This window comes from Chamaea fasciata, unplaced genomic scaffold, assembly GCF_029207755.1.
Source record: "Chamaea fasciata isolate MVZ Bird 193981 ecotype frontalis unplaced genomic scaffold, bChaFas1.0.hap1 SCAF_2, whole genome shotgun sequence".
Taxonomy (NCBI): Eukaryota; Metazoa; Chordata; class Aves; order Passeriformes; family Sylviidae; genus Chamaea; species Chamaea fasciata.
The window spans coordinates 21,467,434-21,489,522 of NW_027094087.1; the positions used below are offsets into that span (position 1 = coordinate 21,467,434).

Sequence of the window (22,089 nt, forward strand, 5' to 3'; positions counted from 1 at the left end):
CTTTGCAGATTGGCCCCAAATGGCCCCAAATGGCCCCAAATGGCCCCAAATGGATTTTGGGCAAGAGCTTGTTTTTTTCCATCAGAAAGCTGAAAAAAGGCAGAGAAATAGAGGATGTGTTATTATCACTAGTTGAGAGCCATGCCACCAAGCCATCTTGGTCAAACCTCCTCCTCCTTTGGCCCTCAGGTGCACTGCTCAAGACTGTCTGCAGACCACTACTTGCCAAGCCTGGCTTTCCACCACCTGCACCAGACAAGCTTTTCTTTCAGCCTTCCGCTGCTGTTCAGGGCTCCGTCAGCTCCAATGGCAAACACGGACACGAGCACAACCAAAAGCAAAGCCCCATGTGGAGGGGACAGTGTGCATCTGGACCTGCTCCAGGTTGAGTAAGTAGTCTTTCTTCCTTCACGTGCTTAAGCAGGAACCAGGAAATATCTTCAGGGGATTTTTTCTTTCTGACTCCTGTTTATTCTATTTTTTAAAGAACTGGCAATTTGTAAACATCTTCAAAGCACAAGGTGCACTCTGAGCTTTTGCTTTCTCAGGTTTCATGTCTGTTTACATTCCAGTAAATCTAAATAAATAAAGGGCAACAGTAGCATCTCTTTGCTTTGTTTTCTGCCTGGCATTTCCAGTCTGGTCTGGAACAGGTGAACCCAGGAAGGGATTCCCACTGTTGTCAAGGGCTCTAAATGAATATTCCACTACCAGTCCTACATTTCTTTTGCTTTTCATGCCCTAAACTCCCAACAGTTTTGCTGGGTGCTGACACTTTATGCCAATGTCAGCATCAGATGCCCCAGCAGGGATCTAGCTCCTGGGCTGAGGCTATAGGAGATTCATGTTTCATTTCCCTGTGCTGTGTGTAATCCTTTTCCGCAGCATAAAGACATAGGGAGTGCAAAGCCCTACCATTCTGATTTCATGGTTTGCACAACACCTTTGTACTCTTCATTTCTGTAGGGGACAGCACGTGATGCAGGGCAGTGAGGAGGAGGAGAGCTAGGGCCTTGGGAAGTGCTTGTTCTGATTACTGAGACTTAGTAGTTCTTGGGCATGACCAAAATAATTTTAAGATAAAGCCAAACTCAAATCCTTCTTTAAAACATCAAGGTCCTTTCCTTTTTCTCCTTCTCCTTTCCCTTTCATCTTTTTTTTTTTTTTTTTTTTTACTTGTCTCCTTCTCCATTTTATGTCTCCTCTTCTATGAGCACCAAAATTTCTTTTAACCTTCTCTCTCAAATTTTCAGACATCTCTGCCCTCAAACTGGAGCTGATGTGTCAAAACCCCACGAGAGAGGCCTATTCTTACTGTGTTTCTGGCCTATTTTTGTTGTGAGGAGAGGTGGGTGCCCTCTGAAGCTCAGAATGCTATCTAGGGTTTCAGATGTTTCCCCTGACCACAGTGGCACTTGTCCAGAGCACATACTCTGTGTAAAGTACCTGTCTGCTAACAAGGAAAAATGAAGTCACAACTCGGGTGAACTGCTGTCAGTTTGGAGAATGGAAGGGTAGGAAATGTCACTCTGCTTTCTCTTTTGTAGGGAAAACAGTAGGACTTCATATCATAAAATGACCACTTCAAAGGCATTAAAGGACAAAGGGACTGAACTCAGTCACATTTCAGGTCAGCTGGGTGCCAGGTTTTCTCTTGTCCGAGGTATGTTAGCTGTTTCAGGCATTTTTCTTCATGGCAGTGATAGTAGACAAGGTTTATGAATAAGAAACCGGAAGACAGAGGCATAAAGAGGACAACTGCTTCACAACACAGAGGTGGGACTATTCCCAAGGAGAAAATGCTGGCCCATAAAGCTGGACCTAGATCACTTTTGCATGGGGCAGAAGGATACACAGCAGCATAATTCCATCAGCCCAGTGCTTGCTCTGGTGCTGACAGAGCCCTTGGGCAGTTGTGCCTTTTCCTGTAGCTTTGTTGGCCAGTTTAAAACCTACCTGTTTGTGTCAGTGCAGGCTGAGGTTGAAGATGTGATTTGGGTTGTAAAAGAAGTGGCAGACCAGAAACTTGACAACGCTCCTTGGCACTCCACGTCTCCTCTTTGTCCTGTGTTATCCAGTACTGCCTCCCCTTCGTCTGTCACCTTGCGCCAAAAGTAACATCATATCAGATTGGTTCCTGGCATATCATTGTGGGAGCACAGATACATTGGACTCTGTCAATTAAGTTTATATAACATGAAAAGTATCTTAAAAAAAAATTAACTGTTCTACAGTTCTCTAAAACTCTCCATTGACCTGCATTAAGCCTTCCACATAAACCTTCTTAAAAGCTCAGCAAGTCAAATCCTGCCTTCTCAATGCTTTTTCCCATAAGATTTGGTGGGCCTCAGATAGTGTGATTAATTTAGAAGGCAAATACCAAAGAGGTGATGCCCAAGGACAGAAGCCCATTATATTGCCTTCATGGCGCAGAATATATCCAGGTAAGAGCAGAAGGGGTGGTGGAGCAACAAACCCTATTGTGTTTCACTGAACTAAGAACCAATTCCATGGGAGCAGTTCTGTTGATTTAGTAGTAACTTTACATAACAGTTTACTAGACTAGCACTACAATTCCAAACAAAGCCCTAAAACCTTCAATGATTATGCCTGGGTTTAAAGGAAGATGTATTTCACCTTTTTTGCCTTTTTTGCTTTCCTTTTCCTTTGGAAAAATGCCTAACTGAAACCATGTGGGTAACTTGAACACAGTAGTACATAAAATGAGAAAATTTTTCAGAAATTTTTCTCTTCTTGTGTTAGTAGTGGATTCAGGCCTGTAAATAGATGCATTCTTTATGGCATTAGCAGTTTCTTTCGAATTTAATCAACCACATGATGCTATTCCAATATCATTTAACCTGTAATCATCTTTTGTCCAAATATTAGAAGCTCAAATATTAGCATTGCAAATAAGAACTTACTAAGGTGGCACTCAGGGGGGTTATGTCCCCTAAATGCTGCCAAGTAGTTAAGTTGTAATATATTCAGAGATTTGAAAGTCTGCAGTCTAAGTACTCTCCCTAGTTATAAAATTACTATTCTGGGAACTAACCATCCAGTTAGTACAATTACTTATTTCCAGTAACAGCAGGTCCAACCTGGTTCAAAGGTAAAATACCTGGTGGTGTGTAATGGCATAGTCTGTAAGGAAGTTCCTCCCTGAGAACAGCTGTGATCACCTTGAAGCAAGAACATTAAAAGTCCTTGAAGATTTGTACTGTGTACTGTGTTGCTAGAAATGCTGCTTTTCTCAAATTCTAATTTTTATTTAAGCAAAAAATTAATATGCTTATTTCTTCACAAATAGATTGTGGCAATGTGTAGGGCAAAGCCAGCTGACACTGAACTCTAAGATGCCTGACTTAGCAGAGCTGAAGGGAAATCCAGGAAGAACATGTGCTGTGCAGTGTAATCTGGAAGTGTGCACATAAGCAAATATTCTGGTACCATGGACATTTTAGATCTGAAATATATGTGCAGCCTTTAGATCAAAGGGTTCCTAAAGTGCTTTATTATGCCGATCTATCTAATAATATTGAGCAAACTCCAAAGTGCCAGTATCTGGTAAACATTCACTTACCCACCTCTGATATGGAGCAATTGCAGGAATCAATCACAGTTACTCTCTAACAGCATGCAACAAACTAATTTCAGTTTTGTGGCAGGAAGATTGGAAGCTCTTAGTCACACACAAAATGACAGGAGAAAGTCTTGCAGCTGATACCCTTGCCATAGTTTGATGTGTACACACCTCAGTCTTTCCAAAGGAGCAGAGGAGTCTGAATGTGAGGTTGGGGGCAAGGTCCTGAGTCTTGCTTGGGTCTGGGGATTGCCCTGGGGGCTCTCATGGAGTGTGAGGTGAGGAGGGTGCACAAGCAGTGGCCCAGCACAAGGAGACCAGTGATGACTGAGATCTCCTTGAAGGTACAACAGAGCAGATGAAGGGTGACAGGGGGAGAGAACTGGGGACACAGACCTTCACTGGTGGGTGGGTTTGGGAAAGGGGTGAAGGAGTGTGAGTGTTTGCAAGGCTTCTTCACCCATGCTGTCTGGTGTTGCACAGGTATCTGTGCAGGCAACCGTGGGGACTTCAGCACCTCTGCCAGGCTTCTGTGAGTTCCAGCTACTCTGAAATATCTGGAACTGAGTGTGTACAGAGTGCCAGTTGTTGTTCAGGCTGGGAAGTGGTGTTGGTGGTACCAAGTGGAGCTGGCCCAGAAATGGCACTTTGGGGTTAACCACCATTGTCCAAATTAACACACAAGGTGGTGCAGAAAGTGCTGTAGGCTTGTCACAGAGAGTGATTGAGGAGCACCAGGAAGGGCAGCAGCTCAGTAAAGGATAGAGCAGCTTGATCCTACGACAGAGAAATAGCATGAAACTAAAGTAGGAAGAGAAGGAAACACTCATACTCCTTGAAATCTCACTGGCTCCTCATTCACAAGGCTTAATGGTGTTGCCACACTCTTCTGGTACTTGAATTGGGAAGGGTTCAAATGTTGTTCAAATGTTGCATACTGCAAATCAGCCAGAATCACATTTTTCTTCTGCCAGTGGGACAGAGAAGCATCACAACTTTTCCTGTTGCGGCGGGGAAGGGAGTTAAGCTGTTGGAGGCAGGGTATAAGAACACTTTTTCTAGGTATGTCTGGGGTTTGGTGGTCATTTTTTTCTCCATACCAAGCTTTTCCAGCCCTGAATTATTTTAGTTTGAACATGTTACTATTTTCATCTCCCATCAGTCCAAACTGTTGACCTAGTACGTCTTCTGAGATAAAATGCATTATTTGATATGGGAAAATTGGTGTCAGTTTAAAAAAATAAATTGCATGCTCACCAGACAAAAAGAGCCCTCAAGGACCAGGTCTCAGGCTCTGTATTTGCAAATGAGTGCTGACTGAGCTAATTGAGTTTTTGGCAAGATAGTCAGATAGTCACCCCACAATGTCACATTGAGGCCCAAAATATATTAAAGCATCTGTTTGCAAAGATCATGCATGTGTCTACCCATTTGCTTACAGAACTATCCTAAATAAAAGGTCAGAACGTCACTGTAGTTTAGCTACAAGATTCTGAAAATAAAGAACAAGCAGCATGATTTCCTTCTCCAATTCAGTGTATTACGTGTTAATTTAAAACTTTCCACTCCTGTGCAGAGCAAAAAGTGAACCTAGCTAGAGGCAAGTGGTGAAGATAAAGAATTTGAGTTGTTCTGACCCTGCAAAGAGAAAATCCCAAGCACACAAATCAACTTTTCTAACAGTAAAATAAATCAGGTCCTTAACATTTTCACAGCCATATCTGAGTCATGGGGTTTTAATAACACCACCAAGAATGTTACTGATAATTATTTAATTATTCAAGGAAGAATATCCCCAGCCTAGGCTTTCTACCAATTCTCTTCTCACCATTGCTGGGGCATTGCTCTGAAAAAAGATGGCCTTACGCTGGCAGAACCCTGTGGAAGTCTGTGGGAGTTTGCTTTCACTGTGACTTGCAGGAAACAGTTGGTGAAAAGCTAAGTCTGATGGTGAGTGCTGTCAGGCAAATGGCCAAATCCAAGAAGGAATACAGTCACCTAAACACTCACTGATCTCAGTGACAGGCTGTGGCTTACATTTCTTCAGGTGGCTTGCTCCTGTATCTTCTTTTTTCTTTCAGGATTAACATATCAATGTTCAAAAGCTTGTTTATTTTCACAAAGAATAAAGAATGTGTGTGCTTTCAGGAGTTGTGGGCAAACTGGTCAGCAGTGCAGAAAGGAGAGTCCTGGGGAGGATGGTTAAAAAGCAGGGGGCAAATTTAGATTTCTTGGCATGCAGATGGGCTGTGCTGAATGCACAGTGCCTTGGCTGTGTTGTGTAGCTGGACAGAGGGTGGCAGTGAGTCTGGGCGAGGCAGTGATGCCCCACAGCCTGCTGATGACAGCTGTGCTTTTGGGAAGCAGGGACATCCAAGGAATCAGACCCAGAGCAAATGGGGCCAGTGCTCTGGTAGCCCTGAGTGCCTTGTGCAAGCAGCCTAGCTGCCTCAGGTTTCCTAAAGAAAACCAGGGCATGGGAGGGTTGTATCCTAAGGTTATTTTATACCTTTACAGAAGTCCTCAGAGGCCACTAAACCTTACGATCCTTGGGGCAAGAAAATACAATGTGACTGAAAAAGCTTCTGGTACAGAGATCTAGGAATGCATCAGGTCTAAACATGGGCAGCCTACTGACATGCAGCATATATTGCTTTGGTTTAGGAGTTGGCAAGCCAAACTTTCATCAGTATCCACCACATATGCAGATTTCAGTGAGAATTCTGTGGTTTTCCCAGCCTGTGCCTTTTCAAGGTGGCATCACTGTCCTCTTAGAGGCACTGCAGTTTATTGCTGGGGACACCCACACCATGCAAGCAAAATCCTCACACAGCACCTTCTTTCCTGTGCTGTTGCTTCTCTACTCTATGTGGAAGGTTTTCCAGACTAACACGCAGGTACAGAAAAACATTGCACAAGAAACAAATGCTTCCCTGGGCAGGCACAGAGCAAAGAGGATTTGTTCCACCCCCATCAGATATCTAGAAGGTTAATCTTGGTGTTGGTGCAACCTGGGAGCTGCTGTTCCCTGACTCCCACTTTCATGACCTGCAGAGGGCTTTGCATTGCTTTGATGCACAGTCTCCAGGGCTGGGTTAGCAATCAGCCCTCAGAGCTCACAGGAGCACAGCCTGCACCACAGTCAGCAATTTTATCTCCTGACTTGACACAGACCTTCACTTCACTTGCAGCTGCCCTGAACCCATTTGGCTGTAAATGCAGCTAGGGAGGTTGAACAGAAGTTTTGCTGAAATAAGATTAACAAGTTCAAGCCTTTATTAGCATACAACTTCCAAAAGTGGATGTGGTCTAAGGAGACGCATAAATGCTTTTTTACTTTATGAGAAGGTAAAATGTTGCTTAATTCATTGTGGCGGGTCAAGATTTCTATTAGAACAAGAGGCTTGAAGCAGAGTACATGCTTTTTGGAGAGAGTGAGACAAAAAATAAATACAAAGAACCATCACACATGTATATTGCTATTGAAAAAATTAAACATTTTAAGTGCAGTACTCAGTAGTGACAAATTATCCATCTCTTTTGTGTCTTAGGGAAAAGAGTAATAAAATTGTAGGCCTTGATCAATTGTAGATGAGTCATTCAATGACAAACTGTAGTGATGAGTCCAAACCTTTTAATTCAAGTACATTTTTATCTCCTGTCCTGTTTAATTATCCAATAATGGCAACTTGGATGGATAGTGATAGACTGTGCATACAAAGTGTTTTAAATTCCAAATTTTATTTGTAAGCTATCAGTGAAGAGGATGCTAAATAGGCTGGATCCTGACCTCTCCTGAGTGCTAATGCACGTACTTAACCCAGAGGAGGAGCACTCCTGGAAAGTTAAAAGGAGTTCACTAAAACTTCAGTGAAACTGAGAAGTCATCACACTTTGAAAGAGAAATACATGACAGCTTGCATTATGACCTAGAAACTCATTCACTGCATTTTTATAACCCTTCTGCTAAAACCAGGAACATATAGCCCTGCCCTGCTCCAGAAACTATAACATCCTGTCAGTTTGTATGGAAAATGCAAGTGTTCTCTCAGTTTACTGTAGGCCTTTGTTTTGTTTCTCTTTTTATCTACCTGGTTTCTCCTAGTCTTCAGCCTTCAGTGTTTGCTAAAGCTATTCAAGAATGCAATGCCAAACAACGCCCTATTACTGCTCTGCAGCTTTTATTTGAAAAGGCAGCCTCTCAAATGTACTCATCTAGGCAGCAATAGCTACCTTCACCCATAGTTGGGGTTGCACAATCGTTTCCATTTCAAGAGTCCTTTCTTCTTTCTTTTTTTTTTTTTTTTAAATTTTGTTTTGTTTCTATTTTTACCCCCAAAGTTGCTTCTAATTTTGCAAGACTTGATCATTCAGGTTGAAATTTTCCATGCTGGGTGCGTACCTCAGGCCTCTTTTCCCTAATTTAAAACAAAACAGCCTCATTATCATCCATTTCTGAGAACAAGATGATGCAAAACGTGTGCACTTCCCACATAAGAAATCTTACTGTAAATTGAAGCGCGCTGGTGCATTCACTCCTTCGCCTTGTTTGGAGGTCAGTGCAAAGCTGCCCTGCTTCTTAGAAGAGCCTTTGTCATTATTGTGGTATTTCTGGAAATTTGAAAAAGTGCAGGACTGAAACACTTCAGCTCTGCCTGGTTAGAAGGAACCTATAGTTTGCAAACTAAATCCTGTAAAAACGTGCCAGCCTTTCACGTGGAAACCAGCACAGTCTGAAGTGTCACAGCAGTGACACAGCACCTGCCTGGCCTCAGGCAAAAAGCACAGGCACCAGAGAGAAGAGGGTCAGTCACAGGTAGAGGATTTTCCTCTCCAGGTCAGTAAGTAAAATCTGGGTTTGTTGTTCATGTTCGGCACATAATTTACTCTATTTTCTTCTTAGGGAAAGCCTATGGACATGAGTCTTCCACCAGAAGTAGTTTCTCTGTAATCTCAGATAGGAAAGGGCTAATGAGGAGCTGATGTTCCAGCTATATCAGATAACCCTTGTGAGCACTAAGGTGAAATTTTGATGTTGCCATTGTTTAGTTTCCTTTTAATACCTCAGAAGCATTGTGGAATGTACTTTGCACACCACCATTAACACTGCAGCCATTCAGAAGCCAGATCTGCCATTGCAACTATATTCAGCTCCTCTTTATGGCATGACAGTGGTGTGGAGAGCACAGAGAAACAATTCAGCAATTATGATGTCAGCGTGACCAACTGGAGAGCCACATCCACCTCTGGACTCCACTCATTAAACTGTCTCCTCTGGGACTCACGACTTTCCCTTAAGAAGCTTCAAAGTATTTCCATTTTCTTTATGTCAGGCTTCTTCCTCTCATCCCCTCTCCCTCCGGCTTATGTTAATGAAAATATTACTACACAGTGAGAGCTGTGTAGTAGAGAGAAAGACCATATATGTGGCTAAAAGCAAGCATTATGGCAAGATACCAAACCTCTCATCACAATAATTGTCAAAAAAGAAAATGCAAAAATGCACCTTTTTGGATGCATAAGCTGTTTTAGTTACATTTTTCCTCTTCTGACAGAAGCTGTAGGAGCAGATCTGTGATTCTGCCACAAGCCTGGAGCAGCTGGGGACAGTTCTACTGCAAGCCCAGGCAGCACAGGGCTGCCTGAGGCAGCAGTGCTGGGGGCTGAAAGGTGCTGATTGCCACAGGACCTGCTTGGCCAGCACAAAAACTCAGGGTACTGCTGGAGCTGGTGCTGTTGCAGAAGGGCCAGGCGCCTTCCCTGGCACCTGCTGTGGACCCTGATGAATGAGGACAGGGCCTCAGCACATCTGGTTCCCATTCTCCTGTTTCTTCCTGCCATCCTTCTGAACTGACACCTGCCTCCCCTCTCAGAGCAGCATCAGTAACTTTGCCCATTCAGCTCAATCAATTTGTTGAATAGGGCAAGGTGGGGTTACTGCTGAATAAATAAGATTCTTGGAAAAACTTCACTTATTTAAAAATATTTAAGAGTGTTTCCTCTAAAATGCAGGACTCTGAGTTCTAGGAACAAAGTAAGACTGACTGAGGATTTGCCACTAATCAGTTATGTGGTCATATCAACCTCAAGCTGCCTCACACAACCACACATGCTCTTTACATGTGCTCTTCTTCAATTTGCTCCCTGACACACTTAGGTGAAAAGTTATGACAAATGCAGAGACAAGTGATGTCAAAAAATAGTAAACATATAACATTTTTATAAGTATATCAACAAAACCAGCAAGACAGTATTTTGTATTTTCTGGTCAAGTTTGCTCTTGGGATAAATATTAAAAGATGGATAACCACAGCAGCTTCAAATCTGACTTTTGTGGTGGGCTATATTAGGATTGGTCATCCACAAAAGATCAGAATGGAGATCTTTACTTGTGCACACGTTCAAAAAATTTGCAGCAGGGTCATAAAACTGGAAATGTTTGTGTTTGAGAAAGTTGCAGTGCTAAAGTGGCTGTAATACAGAATCTCTGATACCTTTTTGATGTTGCTGAACTTTTAGTACTAATGATTTTCAAGGGGTTTGGTTGTCTTAGACTGCTCTAAAGGCTTAGACTGTTTTAAGCAGTTTAACTTACAGTTGTGCCAGTTCATAGGGTTTGAGGGATCCCAGTTAAAGCAGTGTATGGTCAGGACATGTCATAGAGTTCAGCCCTGATGAATGTTCAACATGTTGAAGCAGTCATAATTTTCAGGCTTTTTCCCCCCTATTTATTTTTTACTAGAGGATTCTCACACATAAACATAGAGGCTTTTTGGCACTGAGGTTCAGGAAAAATATTAATTTCCTCAGAAATTAAATATTAACTCTGGAACTAAAGGGTGAAAATCTGAAGTGATATTTCAGTGCCTTTTGGCATGTTCCTTATTTGGGGTTTTCATTGCTGTCTTAGGATTGCTGTCTAGGAATAGATCATTGAAACAGATTCTGGCTTTTAAGTAGTGCTTCTCATCTGCTCATTAAAGTGACTGTTTGCATTGCCCTCTCCAGCTTGAAGAAGGGCAGTTGACAAAGTTTCATAGGTTTGCAACAACTACTTCATTTTTACTGTGACTTAGTAAGAAGACACCAGTTCCTCTCCTTTCCCCTTGGGGAGGGAACTCACTGTTCCCATGAAACAAGGCTGAACCTCAAAGACCCAGCAGGCCAGCAGTCTGCTTGGAAGCATTCATGTAGGAGGCAAAGGCAGATGGCCATGCATTGCATCCAGAAGAGCCCCAGGGCAGAGAGAAGGGATAGGGCAGTAAAGACCTGGACTGGGCAGGGAACACAGAGGGTCCCAAAGTTGGTGACAGTGTGCACAGCTGTGGCTGTGTGTTGGTGAATGCTAGCTTTGCTAATCACTATCTGCATAGCCTAGCTTTTTCCAGCACAAATTGGTTCTCAATACATTGCATTAAATTTGTATCATGCCATATACAGTTGTGCTGAAAGCTTTTCTGGAACTCAGGTTACAGAGGAGGGGTGCAGCCCTGTGTTTCTTGTCTGGTATTGACGGGGTCCAAGCCAGATGATCACAACTCCTCACTCCTTCCAAGAGTTTATTTACTCATTGGCAGTGCCCTCCTCCAAGGAGAGAGGGCTCTGCCATTGATTCAGTCGGAAATGTAAGAATGGACCTTGCTGAGTGAATATTTCTGTCTGGAAGATGCTTAACATGCTTGGCACACTGCTAGGAATATTTCATTAGCAATAATAGCAGTACTGTCTCTCTAGTAAAGGTCTTTACAAACACAGGAGAGAAAGGACTAAAACACTACAGCAGTACTTTCACCTGGGGCAGTTACAGAAAAATCCTTTTTGCGCTGAAGACCTAATGGTGATGTGTTCCTAATTTTTATATATAATTTTATATGATACCTCAGAAACCCTTAAGATGGTAAGAAATACAGATGAACAACAAGAAATAAGAAATGTGCCATTGTTTCCCTGCAGCTCCTAATTACATTTTTAGAGTATATTGGGCACAGACACATTAAGTCGCAGGCACAGATGATTTGGGCTTTGGGCTCTGCCTCACCTCTGCCATTTTAGGATGAGACTCAGACCACTCTCCTATTCCCCTTTCACCCATCACTCCAAGACCTTTGGCATCATCATCACTTAACTACTTTATATTACAAATACTTAACCAACTGCCTCACGAGGAAAGAGACTGTTATTGGACCCATGTGGCTCACTAGAAACTATATGACAAGAGGATAAAGTAGACTACCCAAGAGCACATTGAACATTTCAGCAAGTCAGAGAGCTCAACCTGCTTTTCCTAAGTTCCAGACTTTCTGCAAGCCACTGGACTTTAGCAGAGGAGGCCACTTTCCTAACAAGCTCATCAACACACCTACTTAAAATCTCCAGGATAAAAGCACATGGAGAAACTGGCCCTTTGCACTAGATCAGGATGTAGAAAAAAACCCAAAATATTAACTCTTTAAATCTCAGATATTAGTTGCTCTGCATAGCCTCCCTTTATTGTCAAGAGCTCTGGATTGCATATCCAGGTTTACTGCAGTCAGTTCTGGAAAAAGAATGTAGGAGCAATCTGACTACATCCAGCAGTTTAGCAAGAAATCACAGAACAGCTTACAAAAAGGACAGAGAAGAGATGAACTGCTTATTTGTAGCCTGTCTCAAACTCTCCTAAAGAGCTAATGTGTGAGAGAGATCAGAAATTTAAACTACCCTGTTCTGCTGGTTCCTAATTGTCCCCACAATATCCCTAATCATGGGAAGTCATGTAGGAACAAACAGAGGCACACGTAAAACTGTACCTGGAATGCAGAACAAAAATGAAAAGCATGCTCTCCAGAGAATCCAGAGAAAAATACCTGTGCAATTACTGTGAAACATGAAAATGTAAAGCTCAGAAAAGGTTTTTCTGCTGTTATTTGAGACAACAGAGATGTAGTAAATAAAGGGTTTCCATTAAAAGGTGAATGGGTAAGACCACTGTCACAGAAAAACATACCAGAGCCATACCAGAACCTTCACTTGCTTTGTATCAGCCTGTCTTTATAAAGCTGTGAAAGCAGTGATGAGCTCAGCATAGTGCCTGGGCTTTACTTTCTTTCACACAAAGCCTGGAGAAAGAGTCCAATCAAAGGTGCTGGTGCAAGGTTGGTGGTGTCCCAGACTACTTCTCTTGCCCTCAAGAGAAAAGATGGAGAAAAAGAATCAATCTAAGGGGATGGAATGATAAAAGTAAGGGAAGCCAAAACTAGGTCTGGAGGTCAGGGAAGTCCAGGAGTAGATGCAAGGATTTATCCCAATGCTGGAAGAAATTCTTGTGGACATGAATATATATTATTCACTCTTGGGATGAAAGTGTGGATGCTGTAATAATCCTCCAAGGCAAAGAAAGTGATCTCAGTATCAAAAGAGTTTTCTAATTGAAACTTGGACTAAGACAAGACAAAAAGGCAGGCTTGTTCTAAGCTTGTCCTAAGGAAGAGATTGAAAAGGTGACTAAAGTTTTTTTTTTAAGAGTTATTCCCGTTCAAAGAATGAAAGAGGCTTGAAGTAATTTGCTAAATATAAATACAGAAGACATACAGGTCAGGAGGATACTTTTTGTCCATGTCTGCATCTGAAACTAGATGACCTCTCTGGTTGAACTTCTGCTTCTCATTTCCAAGGACAGGATGATATCCCTCATCTCTTGAAGCTGAACAAAAGGTGAACATTTTCCAGTGTAGTGAGCTGTATTCTGCCCTCAGAGCTATTGAACTTGCAGTCAATTTAAATCTAATGTGAAAATTGAAAAAGAGAGACCAGCTGTGATTTTCATGAAGCTAATCTCCTTTCTAACAAGGATACTTAATAATTCTCAAAATAGTCCTTGAATTCCTTTACTTCTCTCCCTGCAGACATCAGGCAGGACTTCTCTCTGAGCCTCATGGATGAATTTTGGAGGCATATCCTGTTGTTAGCAGATACATGTCACCAGGTTAATGGGGAGGTAGGGAGAAGAGAAAACAATCTAACAGAGACCTGAGCACCAGGGACTAGTCCCCCCGGGACCTGTGGAAGATCTACACAACAAATCACATCAAAAGAAGCAAAAGCTTATGTTTACCTCCCCCTCAGTTTAATGCTCTTCAGCTGCAGAGAAACAAAGCAGGGGAAAATTCAGGAATAAAATCCAGTCATCCACATGCTATCAATGGGTTTCACCTGCTCTTGGGTGCACAGGTTGATACAGCTGTGAGATGCTGCTGCATCACCTCAGAGGGACAAGCACTGCTGGCGGAATTTTTGTGCCAGCTAAATAGATAAGTGAAGCTAAAATGGACTATAGGTTTTTTCTTCAGGAATTCCATTTTATGGGAGAGTACAAATTGATTTATTGACCACTTTTATTGAGCGAGGAAGAACTCTGAAAAAAAAAAATCCTTTTTAAATTGCAAGTCTAAACTTGCAAGACAGAGAGAGTTAGAGCCTGTGATTTCTAAGAGCTGGTCCCAGTAAGCTGGCCTAGCACTTCATCATGCCATGGAGACCTGCAGTGTGATACTGTGCTGAGAATATTGGGGAGAAATACATCCAGGGGAAATAGCAGTTCTGTATTCAGTGCAGGATTCAGCTTGTGGGCAGATGCAGAGATCCATATGGAATGAGGACAGTAAGGATCAACGTGTTTGTTTATTCCATCCATGACTGTATGAGATGGTAAGTCTCTCCTAGTCCAGTTCTAGGACCAGGGTGATTGCACCTTGGCTGCATGATGCTCAGTGCTGAAATGGTACATACTTACTCTGCTGTGTCAAATGCTTTTTAAAGAAGTGAAGGGACACTCTGTTCTGGCAGATTGTATATCATGCACAGTCTGTCTGCGCTTCACTGACTTCGTGATGAGTCAAGTGTGGTCTGTCCTTCCACAGCTGGTATAAGTCCCCTATATGAATTTAATGGTTCCTAACAGCACTAAATCCTGTGAGCTTTGGCTGAAAAGATTATTAAAATGTGATTGTATGCTTTCATTTGATCCAGATGAGATCTGTTCTGCCATGACCCAGTGATGTGCCAGCCATGTATCAATGGTTGCAGCATCAGCGTTCATGTCCACCCCTTTCCTGTGCAGAGTGTGGTGTGGGGTTCCTCAGACAAAAGGGTTTGTGATCCTGCAGTTGGAGATCGTACCACAGTGCCTCACCACCAGCAGGGCACAAAGGTTTCATAGGCAGTTTTAATCCTGGCATTTCCTATCAGTGAGAGGCTGAATTTGTCCCTTTGGTGATGTTCTTTGTGTGTGTCATATGATCATAAGTCTACACTTGTGAGCATTTTCTTTGCAATATTTGGATATTTTGTCTATAACTCTTCAACAGTGTGCTTTTGTGTCTTCCTTTGTAGAACTTTTGCTACTGCTCAGTTTATAATCTTTAGCGATCAATTCTGCTATGAAACAAAGCAGTCTAAGATACGATTGCTTAAGCATCTACAATAATGAGACTAAATGTTTTGGCATTGAGGAGCTGCTGTAAACAGAGATTCTTTTGTGATGGGTTCCTACTGGAAGTTATTGAAATCTCCTATCAGTATTTTTTGTTAAGTTTTAAAACATACTGCTTCCTTTATTACCCGCATCCCATGCAATTCCTTCTGTCATTCAACAAACTAATAACACAACTGTGTTAGAAGCCAGCTTTGCATGTGAACTTCAGGGTGACTTTCACCAGAATGCAATTCAGCCACGTGCTGTGCCAGGTGCCAGGTGTTGAGGCCAACCTGGGACAAACACTGAGCTGGTTTGCTACACAGCTCTTGGAAGTGAGGCTGCTTTTGTGCCTCTGCCAGGAAAGAACAAGCAGCCTTCCTTGCTGTGAGGCTGCTCACCACGTCTCTAACCAGGGGCCGCTGGTGGCTGTCATCCCATTAGGAGCTACCTAATGGGATCACCTGCTTTTAAATGGGAGCTTGTCCTTGGTAAGATCAAAAGCCTTCATACTGCAAATGGAACACACTTTTAAATAAATGCAGCACCTCTCTAGAGCAGTGTCAGGTTTTTCAGCAACTTAGCAGAAGTGAATTTAGCTGCCCTAACTAAGAGGTACAGATACTGAGGTAAAAACATAGAATGGTGTGCTTGTAAGGGACCTTAAAGATCATCAAGTTCCAACCCCCTTGCCATGGGCAGGGACATCTTCCACTAGACCAGGTCAAATCTCCATCCAACCTGCCCTTGGACACTTTGGAGGGATGGAGCAGCCACAGCTTCTCTGGGCAGCCTCTTCCAGTATTTTACCACTCTCACAGTAAAGAATTTCTTGCTAACAGCTAATCTAAACCTACTCTCTGTCAGCTTAATGCTATTCCCTATCAAAAAGGGGTATGTTGTAGGTTCTCTGTTATAGGTTCCCTCCAGGTACTGGCAGGGGCTCTAAGGGCTCCCTGGAGCCTTCTCTTCTCCAGGCTGAACAATCCCCCAAGTCTTTCAGTCTGTCTTTATAAGACAGGTGCTCCACCCCTCTGATCATCTTTGTAGGCTCCTTTGGACTCAACCCAACAGGTCCATGCCCTTCTTATCTTGGGGCCTCAGATCTGGACACAGGACTCCGGGTGAGGCCTCACCAGAGAAGTGCAGAGGGAGACAATCCTCTCCCTTGTCCTGCTGACCGCACAGCTTTGGATGCAGCCCAGGATATGTTTGGCTTTCTGGGCTGCCAGTGGGTGTTGCTGGGTCATGTCCAGCATCTCACCCACCAACACGCCTCCTTTGATCTATGATCCTGAGATCTGCTCCTGTGATAGAACAGGGAAGGGCTGGGGTACAGATGGAAGAGCAGTGGTGGTGACCGTGTCTAGAGATCAGAGGAGCAAGGACAGATCATGCTGTTAGCCCTGAATGCTGGAAACAGCAGCTGGCCATATATTCTATCACCAGTCAGCCAGAGATGGAGGCAGCAGAGAACACTGTAACTCTCCAGCACCCTGGAATAGGCAAAATGGGCATCTGAGTTCTAGCTGGCTTGTGTGCTTTGGCTTCCTGCTCTGGGAAGTTAGTGGCTTCATTAATTCCTAGAGCCAGCCCTGCACCTGTTAACATATGGCCTCAATTGTTTATCTTAATGTTTGCATTGCACTACTTTTTCCCTCTCTCAGCTACATCCCTGCCCATTCTTGTTTGCATTGGGAGGGAAAGATCTAACCAGCACTCTTTTGTAACAGGGATGCTCTTTTAATTCAAATGGTAGCAGTCTGTGTGATTGTAGTGAACATCTTTGTTTCCATCTCCAGCTGCCCTCCTCTGCAGGGTGGGCTATTGCAAACCTGTCAGATCTAGCACTGACATGATGGAGTCTCACATCAAGCAGATGAGAAGACAATAAACACCGCTCCAAATTGTCAATGAGGGTAAATATTAGCTTCATTAGTGGAGACTTCTCTCTCTTTCATGCCAGCACATAACATTTGCAACAGCATCTTTAGTTTTTGTCTGCAGAATGCTGAGGGTGTGCTGACTGGGAAACCACCCATGTGCCTACATCCATCCAGGAAAGCAAGGCCAGAATTTTTCTCTGTGTTGCAGCCAAACCCACTTTCTTCCAGCACAACAAAAACCTGCTACACAAGCTTCATGTTAGAGGTGTTGAGAGGGGTGGCAAAGTGGGAAAAGATGGAAGTGTGGCCAGGAGGCTGGTGCCTCAGATACCCTTGGCATGGAAGTTGTAGCTATGTTTCAACAGTGACAGAAAAGCACATGAAAAGTGAGCAGCTTCTCCTTTGTCCCTAGTAGGAGACCAACACGAACTCTAATTGAGAGAATGTGATGGAATACAGCCACCGTTTTGTCTGGACCCTGAGGACCTGCCAGCTGTACACAGATGTGAGCCAAGGCAGTGCACCTACAGGAGTGAGGGAATGGGGCATCAGCCAAAGGGAGGTGATGAACAGAAAGGAATTGGCAGGTAGAAGCAGAAAGAGTATCATATGTTGGGGAAGTGGTTGATGTTCAGGAACACTCGTCCCGGGAACAGAGAGTGCTAGCCTATTAAGGGCATTGACTTGGAGATTGCAGTGCCTTCTGTGATCCAAAGGTCAGAATGAATATCAAGCTCAGTGAGCACAGCAATAAAGTGGAAAAGCCAAGCTAGCTTGCAGAGTAAAACTCAGGAGATGGTTTAACTGTATCACAGGCTTGCATAGAATTGCTTAGTAAATTGCTAGGCTCTGCTGTTGAATATAAGTTGCAAAGTTTAAAATGTAGGCTTCTACTCTCTTTCCATTTTCTGATACACAATGTATATGCGGCAGGCTTGTTTGAATCTCAAAAAATGCTAGAAGGTGTTTCTGTTCCTCTGGAGGCACAAAAGGGAGAAATATGCCACAGCAAGTTGTGGATGGGATTGGGGAAGTGTCCCTGCTGCTCCCATGCACCCTACTGTCCAAACAGCTCCTTCATGGAGGGTGCCCTGTGCTTGCATGCAGGGAGAGAATGTGGAATATCTTGGGGACTGAAAATTATTCCCTCAATCTTTATACCCAGAGGCTCTAATCACAGAAAGCTGAGCATCCATGCAGACATTTTCACCAGTTCCACTGTACCAGTTTAGTGACTGAGATTTCCTCAACTGAAAGAGCCCTCCAAAAATTAAGAGGTGATTACCCAGCTCTTTGCACAGTTCTAAAACTAATCTTTGGAAATTACTTAAACATTTCTTCATAAGATCCTTTTTAAACCTAGCTAGTGCAATTTCCTTGTGGTAGCAGAGGCAAAGTGAAAAAAAGGAAGGTAAAAAGGCAGAGGTAGATCACCTCTTGTGTGCATGTGTGTGTGTGCATGCTACCTTTATAAACAAGACCAGGCTCAAGCATTTGAATGTCATGGTTTCTCTTCTCTTTAGGAACAAGAATAGAAATTTTCATGGGCTGCCAACCATTGATAATATATCTATGTGGGACAATCACCAGCTGGATTTGTATTAGTTACTTTCTCATTGTGATTTCACACCAAGCAGAGCACAACCATGCCTGGAGTTGAGAGAGGACATAAGCAGGAGCCACCATATCCTAAAATTTTATTCTCTGCCAATAACTTGCTCTTTTCGTCTGGACAAGTTATTCAGCTTCTCTGTGCCTGGGAGGGTGGCTTGATGACACAGAGTCTTCTTTGGTAATTCAAGCTTTAGGTATTGCTACTTCACTTCCCATCATCATCACCCTCTGCTTTGCTTTCTCCTTCCTTCACAGTTCATTTCTGCTCTTCTGACACTGACAAGTGTTACCACCACGCTCATCTTTAGTCAATATTTTCCAAGCAGAATTGTCCCTCTGGTAACTGATGAGATTATAAAGCAATACAAGAATAACAAAACCCCCTGTGTTAGTTTTGTTTGGTTTTCAGTTGGAAACTACACCACCAGGTTTGAAAAGTAACACACTGTTTTGAGGCTCAGCCAGGGAGGTGGCTGTGGCAAAAAGGAGGGGTGGGGACGAGGAAGAAGCAGCAGTTGCTGAAGACTTTGCCGCCATCACATCCTTTATATTGACACACTGTGGCCTCCATTTTAGCATTAAACAAAAATGAGAGAAGGTGCTGTGAGTCATCCCTAAAGGATGTTTGCAAAGGGCTTTGAGGTCCTCTCAGTCACCTTGCAAAGAAATGTCCGTGAAAAACAGACATCTCTGTTGTTACCCTGTGAGATTTTCCAGGCAGACAGTAATAAACAAGAATCATTGCAGGTCATGGCTAGTCATGTAAGAATCACATGTTTGGAGAAGAAGGAGGGAGGAGGTGTTGTTATTTGGCAAATACATTTCTGTTGTCTAATTGCAGGAAGGTAGATGCAGGACTCATAGTTAAGGGTTGAGCTTTTGACCCTGTTCAGGATGCAGTTGGCTGAGCAATTTTTGTCTAGAAGGCTGCAACTGCTGAGTACATTAAGGCTGTGATTTGCAGTAACCAGCTGAAATCTTGTAATTCTCCCACTTCACCATAGTGGCTTTTCGTCATTCTCTCCCAGCTCAGTTGTCCCATTGGTGCTGGTACAAGCAGTATGTCGGACAGACATTTGAGGGGAAAGTTACTTTTCATTCTGAGCTAATTCAACAGCCAGGTGGTCAAACACCAGGCTCAGTTCAAGCAAAAGTGAGATGCAGGAGCATGAGTACAGGGTTAATAAAAGGTGAATAAAATCAAGGCTTTTTTAAGCCAAGTTAAGCAGGTGTAGCACAGCTGACCGTGTAGCACACTGTACATTAGACTGGGTAGATGGTTCCCACCAAGAGCTCTATGTTACAAAAACACTGAGATTTGGATACTGTTGCATCAAATCTTTTGTACATGACACCAAGGTAGAGTGTCTGTGTTTAAAAAGCCTCTAAAGTCTCCAGAGAGAGCTCTGATGTTGTGGGAAGGGCTGTCATCTGCATAGGACTATTCAGCATCCAGCAGATAACAATTCTACAGTGACATTGGTGCAGGTTTTTGGGGTAATTTGATATGGGATCTCAGGGAGGAGGGAGCTGCTTTGATGACTGGGAGTGAGGGAAAAATAAGTAGAAAAGAGAGAAGTGAGAACGAGTTCTAGAGGGAGGCTGGTCTGAGGGGATCAGAAAGGAGGATGTAGGAGCAAACTGCTATTCAAGAAGAAATACCTGATTTAAAATTGCAGAAATGGATGACATTGTGAGTACAGCTTTGAGCTTGCTGGTTTGATTCCGTGTCTTTTTCTGCCAACCTTCAACACAGCCATGCACCCAGCTCTTTGCAGTACATGTTTTATCTTTTCCTTTTCTTCTCTTTTCCTTGCTAGCCCGTATGACTCTGAGGTAGAAGACTCCCCATGGCTCTCTTAAGGGAGTCAGTCAGTCTTGTACAGATACTGGTGGGTGTGAGGAGTATTTATTTTTAGAGGAGCTTTTGGAATTGGGAGAACAAAAGAAAGGAGGACCCACGCAACATGAAAAGTATATTTTTTTGCTTGTGTGCTGCTGCTGTACATTGCTAATCTGTTACTACATGTATGGCTGTGTCTCAGGAGCAGGAAAAGTCCTTCTTATACCCTAGTGAGATCCCATGAGATGGGATGCAATAGGCCAATGTGAAATTTGTTCTTTAATCGCCAGCTCTGTCCTTGCTCTTGGAGTCAACTTCCTCTTCAGACTGGACTCCTCATTTCCACAGAAATGCCAGCCCAATTCTGCAGAAGTTCTGCATCATTTTACGTGGTGTTTGAGTGGCACAGCTTTAAACACTGCAGCCTGCCTCTCCCCTTTCCCCCCTTTGTTGCTTGCTTGCTTTCATTTTGCTCTTTGTTTCCTCCACCGTATTGTTCATTTATTTGCACTCCCTTTGTGCCTTGTCTCAAGGCTGTGAGCAATGTCTCGGTGCAGGGAATTCATTGTGCTACCACGTCACAGTGAAAAGAGCTCCCATTCAGAGCCAAGGGAGGGTTTTTTTAAAGGGAAAACCATGTTATCCACAGCTTCATGTTTGTCCACCGCATTATACAAATGGTGTCTCCTTTGGCACAACTCTATCTCCTACTGTTTATGACAAGGTATGAATCAAGGAAGAGAGAAATTACAAGAAAAGAGAAAGTTGGAGCCTGTTGAAAGGGAGAGTAAGCAAGCAAGGCAAATGACCAAAGCCACAGGCCATGGAAAGACCTCGTAGAACACAGCTATGATTTGGGGCAAGACATCTAACAAAGGGGTGGGAGCAGAGAGAAGGGTCTGCACCTCTGTGTGAGGTGTCACATTTCTGCCCCCAAACTGCTGCAGTTTATAGACAGATGCATTTAGTTAGACTCGATGATCTTAAGGGTCTTTTCCTAGATAGTTCTATGATACCTTGAGTTCACCTCAGTTTAAGCTTGTACTCAGATGTTCAGCAGTGAAGGACAGCAGCTGAAAAGCAGGTACATCCACCCACTTCTGAACAGGGTGTAACTGCCACACAGCCCAGCAAAATCTGTCTCTGAAAATGGGTTGATACCTGGACTTCCCAGATGAGGTTCAAGACCTCATCAAGACCCCTGAAATGGGGCCATTGGAGCAGCAAGTTGCCATGATAGCAGTGAGAAGATTAACTCCAATGGTTATGATAAAACAAGAGCTAAATGAAAGGAAAAGCTCACTACTGTCAGAGTGAAAAATATAAAGAGGGATGCTTGGAAGAGAAAAATTAAGGATGCTTTGTCAACTCCACTCCAGTACATTATAAACATGGTACCCTCTTGATCCAGGGCTGCCAGGTGGGTAATAAAATCCCCATTAGTGCTTACTGTTGTAGATGAGGCTTGCACTGAGTTCGGCTTAATAGAGATGCATGGAGAAATAGGAGATGTTTGTGGAAAAGGTAATGGAGACAACTGTTGCCTGTGGGCAAAAGTGGGGAAGGGAACGGAAGGAAAAGTCCTGAAATTAGGCAGAGCCATAACATAAAAATTTATAAGTACCCAGGTCCCACATGGCTTTCTGTAGGTACCTCTGTTGATACCAGTGTACAGTCTCTGGCTGGGGTAGCACTCAGCAAACAGCACGTA

The 22,089-nt window shown here is 43.3% G+C and overlaps 1 long non-coding RNA gene across 1 annotated transcript in view; it reads left to right on the plus strand.

Moving 5' to 3' along the window:
* The first annotated feature begins 331 nt into the window (after positions 1-331).
* LOC136285841 (uncharacterized) overlaps positions 332-22,089 on the plus strand; it is a 40,185-nt gene continuing 18,427 nt past the window's right edge. Inside the window, exon 1 of the long non-coding RNA XR_010719572.1 lies at positions 332-389. This is a non-coding gene — a long non-coding RNA (uncharacterized lncRNA). The remainder of the gene's footprint in view (positions 390-22,089) is intronic.